This window comes from Panthera uncia, unplaced genomic scaffold (assembly GCF_023721935.1).
Source record: "Panthera uncia isolate 11264 unplaced genomic scaffold, Puncia_PCG_1.0 HiC_scaffold_1195, whole genome shotgun sequence".
NCBI classification, from domain to species: Eukaryota; Metazoa; Chordata; class Mammalia; order Carnivora; family Felidae; genus Panthera; species Panthera uncia.
The window spans coordinates 1-9067 of NW_026057805.1; the positions used below are offsets into that span (position 1 = coordinate 1).

General features: G+C 58.7%; 1 long non-coding RNA gene across 1 annotated transcript; it reads left to right on the top strand.

Annotated features, from left to right (window-relative positions):
• The first annotated feature begins 729 nt into the window (after nt 1-729).
• On the top strand, nt 730-9061 carry LOC125916807 (uncharacterized). Its single transcript, XR_007456034.1, has 5 exons — nt 730-1043; nt 1243-1289; nt 2252-2481; nt 2965-3405; nt 8205-9061. It is a non-coding gene; the product is annotated as an uncharacterized LOC125916807 (long non-coding RNA).
• Nucleotides 9062-9067: the final 6 nt, after the last annotated feature.

Consider the following 9067-nt stretch of genomic DNA (forward strand, 5'->3'; position numbering starts at 1 on the left):
CCAGGTTCTGTGCCGAATGATCCTGCACCGCTTCTGGACTCCAGGGGCATGGTGTTGTCAGACTTTCTTTTTGTGTCCCCATGGGGTGAGAGCTTTAGTTAGTTTAAGGTTCGGTCCTGGGATGTCGGCAGGGATGAAGCCACTCTAATCTGGTGATCTCCCTCGAAAGCTGAAGTTATGGTCCTTGCAATGTTGTGGGTCAATTGTAGAGTTAGGTTTCTGTGGAGGGTTCTGATTATTGGTGGTTGTAGGGTTAGGGTTACATTCCAGGAGGCTCCAGGCACTGACCCACAGTAGTGCAGTTGTCTCCCCGAAGGGCTGAGTTGAGTGCACAAGGGAGCGTGTCGGTCAGGAATAGTCTTTGGGTTCCATGCCAGGCAACCTTATGGTCCACTGGTCGATTAAGCCTCAAGTATCCTCTAGTGCAACTGTAGCTGGGACTTGGAAACGATATGGTGATGTTCCAGTTTCTAAGCCTATTGATCCCCACCGCTCCTGTATCCCAGGCACCTGGTGTTGTGAGACTTTCATATTGGGTCCCCTTTTCGAGAGAGCCCTAGCTAAGGTTAGGGACATACAGGAACGTCCAGGGACGTCACCAGTGCCAAAGCGCCTCCAGTCTCGTGATCTCCCAGAACAGCTGAAGTGAGGGCCAATGCAACAGTGCGGGTCAAGTGTAGGGTTAAGGTTTGAGATAGGGTTAGGGTTCGGTTGAGGGTTCTTGTTACTGTTAGGGTTAGGGTTAGGGTTAGGGTTAGGGGTTAGGGTTAGGGTTAGGGGTTAGGGTTAGGGTTAGGGTTAGGGTTAGGTTTAGGGATAGGGTTAGGGTTAGGGTTAGGTCCCAGGAGGCTCCAGGCGCCCAACCCACAGCAGGGCAGTGGTCTCCCCGAAGGCCTGAGTTGAGGGCACAAGGGACTGTGTCGGTCAGGATCCGTCTTTGGCTGCCAAGGCCACAGACGTCGATTGGCCCCTGTTCGAGGAGGCCTCCGGAATCCTCTCGGCAGCTGCAGCCGGGCCAGGGAAATGACATGGTGAGCTTCCAGGTCCTATGCCGTGTCAGCCTGCACCGCTTCTTGCCCCCAGCCTCCTGGTGTTCTCAGACGTTGGAATTGGGTCCCCATGGGGAGGGATCCTTAGCTAGGTTTATGTTTGGTCCAGGGACATCACCAAGGCCGATCAGGCATCCGTAATCTTCTCGGGCCGCTGTAGCCTGGCCTGGGAAACGACATGGTGAGCTTCCAGGTTCCATGCCGAGTCAGCCTGCACCGCTTCTGGACACCAGGCACCTGGTGTTCTCTGAAGTTGCAATTGGCTCCCCATGGGGAGGGAGCCTTAGCTAGGGTTACGGTTTTTTCCAGGGATGTCGCCAGGGCTGTAGCGACTCAGGTCGTGTTCTCCCTCGTGGGCTGAAGTGAGGGCCAATGCCACAAGGCGGCGCAATTGAAGGGTTAGGTTTTGAGGCAGGCTTACGTTTCGGGAGTGGGTCCCTGTTCGGGGACAGTTAGGGTTAGGGTTAGTTCTCAGGAGGCTTCAGGCCCAAAACCACAGCAGGGCAGTGGTCTCCCCGAAGGGCTGAGTTGAGTGCACAAGGGAGGCTGCCGGTCAGGATCCGTTTTGGCAGCCAAGGCCACATACGTGTTTGGGCCCCTGGTCCAGGAGGCCTCCGGAATCCTCTCGGGCAGCTACAACAGGGCCTGGGAAACGACATGGTGAGTTTCCAGGTCCTATGCCATTTCAGCCTGCACCGCTTCTGGACCCCAGGCGCCTGGTGTTATCAGAGGTTGGATTGGGTCCCCATGGGGAGGGAGCCTTCGCTAGGGTTAGGGTTTGGTCCAGTGACGTCGCCAGGGCTGTAGCGACTCCGGTCTCGTGATCTACCTCGAGGATTGAAGTGAGGGCCCATGCCAGAAGGCGCGTCAATTGCAGGTTTAGGGTGCGAGGCAGGCTTAGGTTGCGGTGGAGGGTCCCGGATCGGGGTACGGTTAGGGTTAGGGTTAGGTCCCAGGAGGCTCCAGGCGCCCAACCCACAGCAGGGCAGTGGTCTCCCCGAAGGGCTGAGTTGAGGGCACAAGGGACCGTGCCGGTCAGGATCCGTCTTTGGCTGCCAAGGTCACATACGTGTTTGGGCCCCTTGTCCAGGAGGCCTCCGGAATCCTCTTGGACAGCTGCAGCCGGGCCTGGGAAACGACATGTTGAGCTTGCAGGTTCCATGCCAAGTCAGCCTGCACCGCTTCTGGACCCCAGGCTCCAGGTGTTCTCAGATGTTGGAATTGGGTCCCCATGGGGAGGGAGCCTTAGATAGGGTTAGGGTTTGGCCCAGGGATGTCGCCAGAGCTGAAGCGACTCCGGTCTCGGATATCCCTAGAGGTCTGAAGTGAGGGCCCATGCCAGAAGGCAGCACAATTGCAGGGTTAGGGTTAGAGGCAGGCTTAGGTTGTGGTGGAGGGTCCCGGTTCGGGGTACGGTTAGGGTTAGGGTTAGGTCCCAGGAGGCTCCAGGCGCCGAACCCACAGCAGGGCAGTGGTATCCCCGAAGGGCTGAGTTGAGGGCACAAGGGAGGCTGCAGGTCAGTATCCGTCTTTGGCTGCCAAGGCCACACAGGTGATTGGGCACCTGGTCCAGGAGGCCTCCGGAATCCTCTCGACAGCTGCAGCCGGTCCTGTGAAATGACATGGTGAGCTTCCAGGATCCATGCCGAGTCAGTCTGCACCGCTTCTGGACCCCAGGCGCCTGGTGTTCTCATATGTTAGAATTGGGTCCCCATGGGGTGGGAGCTTTAGTAAGGGTTAGGGTTTGGTCCAGGGACGTCGCCAGGGCCAAAGCGATTCCAGTCCCATGATCTTCCCTGAGGGCTGAAGTGAGGGCCCATGCAGCAAGTAGGCTCAATTGCAGGGTTAGGGTTCGAGGCAGGCTTAGGTTGCAGTGGAGGCTCCCTGTTCGGGGTCGGGTTAGGGTTAGGGTTAGGTCCCAGGAGGCTCCAGGCGCCGAACCCACAGCAGGGCAGTGGTGTCCCCGAAGGGCTGAGTTGAGGGCACAAGGGACGGTGCCTGTCAGCATCCGTCTTTGCCTGCCAAGGCTCTACACGTCGATTGGCCCCTGTTGGAGGAGGCCTCCTGAATCCCCTCGGGCAACTGCAACCGGTCTTGGGAAACGACATGGTGAGCTTCCAGATTCAATGCTGAGTCAGCCTGCACCACTTCTGCACCCCAGGCGCCTGGTGTTCTCAGACGTTAGAATTGGGTCCCCATGGGAGGGAGCCTTAGCTAGGGTTAGGGTTCGGTCCAGGGACGTCGCCCGGGCCGAAGCGACTCTGGTCTCGTGATCTCCCTTGAGTGCTGAAGTGAGGGCCCATGCGACATTTCGGCTCATGTGAAGGGTTAGGGTTCGATGTAGGCTTAGGTTTCGGTGGAGGGTCCTGGTTAGTTGTAGGGCTAGGGTTAGGTCCCAGGAGTCTCCAGGCCCCAAACCCACAGCAGGGCAGTGGTCTCCCCACAGGGCTGAATTGAGGGCACAAGGGACGGTGACTGTCATGGTCCATCTTTTGCTGTCAAGCCCACACACGTGAATGGGCCCCTGGTCGAGGACGCCTCCGAATCCTCTTGGTCACCTGCAGACCAGAATGGGAAACGACATCTTGAGCTTCCATGTTCCATGCCAAGTCAGCCTACACCGCCTCTGGACCCCAGGCGCGTGGTGATGTAAGACGATGGATTTGGTTCCCCATGGGGAGAGAGCCTTAGCTAGCGTTAGGGTTCGGTCCAGGGACGTCGCCAGGACCAAAGTGACTCCGGTCTCGTGATCTCCCTCGATGGATGAAGTGAGGGCCCATGCGACAAGGCGCCTCAAGGGCAGGGTTAGGGTTCGAGGCAGGCTTAGGTTTCGGTCGAGGGGCCCGGTTCAGGGTAGGGTTAGGTATAGGGTTAGGTCACTGGAGGATCCAGGCACCGAATCCACAGCAGGGCAGTGGTCTCCCCGCAGTCCTGAGTTGAGCACACAAGGGACGGTGACGGTCAAGATCAGTCTTTGGCTGCCAAGGCCACACACGTCGATGGGCCCTTGGTCAAAGAGGCCTCGGAATCCTCTCCGGCAGCTACAGCCTGGCCTCGGAAACGACATGATGAGCTTCCAGGTTCCATGACGAGTGAGCCTGCACCGCTTCTGGACCCCAGGCCCATGGTGTTGACAGATGTTGCAATTGGGTCCCAAGGGGGAAAGATCCTTAGCTACAGTTAGGCTTTTGTCGAGGGATGTCGCCTGAGCCGAAGCGACTCTGGTCTCGTGATCTCCCTCGAGGGCTGAAGTGAGCGCCCATGCCACAAGGCGGCTCAAGTGCAGGGTTACTTTCGAGACAGGCTTAGGTTTAGGTGTAGGGTCCCGGTTAGGGGTACGGTTAGGGTTAGGGTAGGTCCTAGAAGGCTTCAGGTGCCGAACCCTACCAGGGCAGTGGTCTCCCCGAAGGGCTAAGTTGAGGGTACAAGGGACGGTGCTGGTCAGGATCCATCTTTGGCTGCCAAGGCCACACACGTCAAGGGCCCCTGGTCAAGGACGCCTCCGAATCCTCTCGGTCAGCTGCAGACCGGCCTGGGAAACGACATCTTGAGCTTCTACGTTCCATGACAAGTGAGCCTGCACCGCTTCTGGACCCTAGGTGCGTGGTGTTGTTCAGATGTTGGATTTGGTTCCCCATGGGGAGAGAGCCTTAGCTAGGGTTAGCGTTTGGTCCAGGGACGTCGCCAGGGCCGAATCGACTCCAGTCGTGATCTCCCTCGAGGACTGAAGTGAGGGCCCATGCGACAAGGCAGCTCACGTGCAGGGTTAGGGTTCGAGGCAGGCTTAGGTTGCGGTGGAGGGTCCCGGTTAGGGGTATGGTTAGGGTTAGGGTTAGGTCCCAGAGGGCTCCAGGCGCCGAACCCATACCAGGGCAGTGGTCTCCCCGAAGTGCTGAGTTGAGGACACAAGGGATGCTGACGGTCAGGATAAGTCTTTGGCTGCCAACGCCACACACGTCAATGGGTCCCTGGTCAAGGACGCCTCTGAATCCTCTGAGGCATCTGCAGCCCGGCCTGGGAAACGACATGCTGAGAACAGGTTCAATCCCTTGTGAGCCTGTACCGCTTCTGGACCCCAGGCACGTGGTGTTGTCGGATGGTGGAATTGGGTCCCAATTTGCAGAGTGCCTTAGCTAGGTTTAGGTTTTGGTCCAGGGACGTCACCAGGGCCAAAGCAACTCCAGTCTCGTGATCTCCCTCGATGGCTGAAGTGAGGGCCCATGCTACAAGGAGGCTCAAGTGCATGTTTATGGTTTGAGGCACGCTTAGGTTTCGTTGGAACTTCCCGGATAGGGGTGGGATTAGGGTAAGGTCCTAGGAGGCTCCAGGCGCCGAATACACAGCAGGGCAGTGGTCTCCCCGAAGGGCTGAGTTGAGGGCACAAGAGACCTTGACGGTCAGGATCAGCCTTTGGCTGCCAAGACCACACACGTCAATGAGCCCCTCGTTGAGGAGGTCTCCAGAAGCCTCTCGGGCAGTTGCAGCCCCGCCTGGCAAACGACATTCTGAGCTCCAGGTTCCATACTGAGTAAGCCTGCACAGCTTCTGGTACCCAGGCGTGTGCTGTTGTCAGTCAGTGGAATTGGGGCCCTATTGGGAGAGAGCCTTAGCTAGTGTTAGGTTTTGGTACAAGGACGTCACCAGGGCCGACGCGACCCCAGTCTCGTGATGTCCCTCAAGGGCTTAAGTGACGGCCCATGCGAAAAGGCGACTCAAGTGCAGGGTGAGGTTTCGAGGCAGGCTTAGGTTTTGGTGGAGTTTCCCGGTTAGGGGTAGGGTAGGGTTAAGTTAGGACCCAGGATTCTCCAGGCGCCTAATTCACAGCAGGGCAGTGGTCTCCCCAAAGGGATGAGTTGAGGGCACAAGGGACGGTGACGTTCAGGATCAGTCTTTGGCTGCCAAGGCCACACATGTCGATGGGCCCCTGGTCGAGGACGCGTCCGAATCCTCTCAGTCAGCTGCAGACCGGCCTGGGAAACGACATGTTGAGCTACCATGTTCTATGCCGTGTGAGCCTGCAATGCTTCTGGACCCCAGGCGCATGCTGTTGACAGACGCTAGAATTGGATCCCAAGGGGGAGGGAGCCTTAGCTACGGTTACACTTTGTTCCAGGGATGTCGCCAGGGCCGAAGCGACTCTGGTCTCATGATCTCCCTCCAGGGCTGAGGTGAGCGCACATGAGACAAGGATGCTCAAGTGCAAGGTTATGGTTCGAGGCAGGCTTATGTTTCTGTCTAGTTTCCCGATTAGGGGTAGGGTTAGGGTAAAGGTTAGGTCCCAAGATTCTCCAAGCGCCGAATCCACAGCAGGGCAGTGGTCTCCCCGAAGGTCTGAGTTGAAGGCACAAGGGATGGTTACGGTCAGGATCAGTGTTGGCTGCCAAGGCCACACAAGTCGATGGGACCCTGGTCGAGGACACCTCCGAATCCTTTCGGTCAGCTGCAGACCGGCCTGGGAAACGACATGTTGAGCTTCCATTTCTATGCTTAGTGAGCCTGCACTGCTTCTGGACCCTCGGCGCATGCTGCTGTTAGACGGTGCAATTGAGTCCCCTTGGGGAGAGAGCCTTAGCTAGGGTTAGGGTTCGGTCTAGGGACTTCGCCAGGGTCGAAGCAACTCCGGTCTCCTGATCTCCCTGGAGGGCTGAAGTGAGGGCCCATGCGACAAGGTAGCTCAAGTGCAGGATCAGGTTTCGAGGCAGGATTAGGTTTCATTGGAGGGACACAGATAAGTGTATGGTAGGGTTAGGGTTAGGTCCCAGGTGGCTCCCGGTGCCGAACCCACAGCAGGGCAGTGGTCTCCCTGCAGGGCTGAGTTGAGGGCACAAGGGACAGTAACGGTCAGGATCAGTCTTTGGTTACCAAGGCCACAAAGTCGATGGCCCCTGGTTGAGAAGGCCTCTGGAATCCTCTGGGGCAAATGCAGCCCGTACCGGGAAATGACATTTTGAGCTTCCAGTTCCAAGCCGACTGAGCCTGCACCGCTTCTGGACTCCAGGCATTTGGTGTTGTCAGAGATTGGAATTGGGTCCCCATGGGGAGAGAACCTTAGCTAAGGTTAGGGTTTGGTCCAGGGAGGTCGCCAGGACCGAAGTGAGTCCGGTATCGTGATCTCCCTCGAGGGCGGAACTGAGGGCCCATGCGACAAGTCGGCTCAAGTCCAGGATTAGGTTTCGAGGCAGGCTTAAGTTTCGTGGAAGGTTCCGGTTTGGGCTAGGATTAGGGTTAGGTTTAGGACCTAGGTGGCTCCAGGCGCCGAACCCACATCAGGGCTGTGGTCTCCCCGAAGGGCTAAGATGAGGGCACAAAGGACATTGACGGCCAGGATCATTCTTTGGATGCCAAGGCCACACACATCGATGTGTCACTGGTCGAGAGGGTCTCTGGAATCCTCTCTGGCAGATGCAAACCGGCCTGGGAAACATGTTGAGCTTCTAGGTTCCATGCTGAGTGAGCTTGCACCGCTTCTTACCCTGGCACGTGCTGTTGTCAGATGGTGGAACTGGGTCCCCATGGGGAGAGAGCCTTAGCTAAGGTTAAGGATCGCTCCAGGGACCTCGCCACGGCCGAAACAACTCCGGTCCCGTGATCTCCCGTGAGGGATGAAGTGAGGGCCCATGCAGCAAGGCGGCTCAAGTGCAGCGTTAGGGGTCGAGGCCGGCTTAGGTTTTGGTGGAGGGTCCCGTTTCGGTGTGGGGTTAAGGTTAGGGTTAGGTCCCAGGAGGCTCCAGGCACCGAACCCACAGCAGGGCAGTGGTCTTCCCGAAGGCCTGAGTTGAGGGCACAAGGGACCGTGCCGTTCAGGATCTGTCTTTGGCTGCCAAGGCCACACACGTGATTGGGCCCCTGGTCGAGGAGGCCTCCAGAATCCTCTCGGCAGCTGCATCCGGGACTGGGAAACGACATGGTGAGCTTCCAGGTTCCAGGCTGAGTCAGCCTGCACCTCTTCCGGACCCCAGGCGCGTGGTGTTGTCAGACGTTGGCATTGGGTCCTCTTGGGGAGAGAGCCTTAGCTAGGGTTAGGGTTCGGTCCAGGGACGTTGCCAGGGCTGAATCGACTCCAGTCTCGTGATCTCCCTCGAGGGCTGAAGTGAGGGCCCATGCAGCAAGGCGGCTCAATTGCAGAGTTAGGGGTCGAGGCCGGCTTAGGTTAAGGTGGAGGGTCCCCGTTCGGTGTGGGGTTAGGGTTAGGGTTATGTCCCAGGAGGCTACAGGCGCCCAACCCACAGCAGGGCAGTGGTCTCCCCGAAGGCCTGAGTTGAGGGCACAAGGGACCGTGCCGGTCAGGATCCGTCTTTGGCTGCCAAGGCCACAGACGTCGATCGGCCCCTGTTCGACGAGGCCTCCGGAATCCTCTCGGTCAGCTGCAGACGGGGCTGGGAAACCACATGGTGAGCTTGCAGCTTCCATGCCGAGTCAGCCTGCATCGCCTCTGGACCCCAGGCGCGTGGTCTTGTCAGACTTTGGCATGGGGTCCCCATGGGCAGGGAGCCTTAGCTAGGGTTAGGGTTTGGTCCAGGGACGTCGCCAGGGCCGAATCGACTCCGGCCTCGTGATCTCCCTCGAGGGCTGAAGTGAGGGCCCATGCCAGAAGGCGGCTCCATTGCAGGGTTAGGGTTCGAGGCAGGCTTAGGTTGCGGTGGAGGGTCCCGGTTCGGGGTCCGGTTAGGGTTAGGGTTAGGTCCCAGGAGGCTCCAGGCGCCCAACCCACAGCAGGGCAGTGGTCTCCCCGAAGGCCTGAGTTGAGGGCACAGGGGAGGCTGCCGGTCAGGATCCGTCTTTGGCTGCCAAGGCCACACACGTGATTGGGCCGGCGGTCGAGGAGGCCTCCGGAATCCTCTCGGCAGCTGCAGCCGGGCCCGGGAAACCCCATGGTGAGCTTCCAGGTTCCATGCCGAGTCAGCCTGCACCTCTTCCGGACCCCAGGCGCGTGGTGTTGTCCCACGTTGGCATTGGGTCCTCTTGGGGAGAGAGCCTTAGCTAGGGTTAGGGTTCGGTCCAGGGACGTCGCCAGGGCC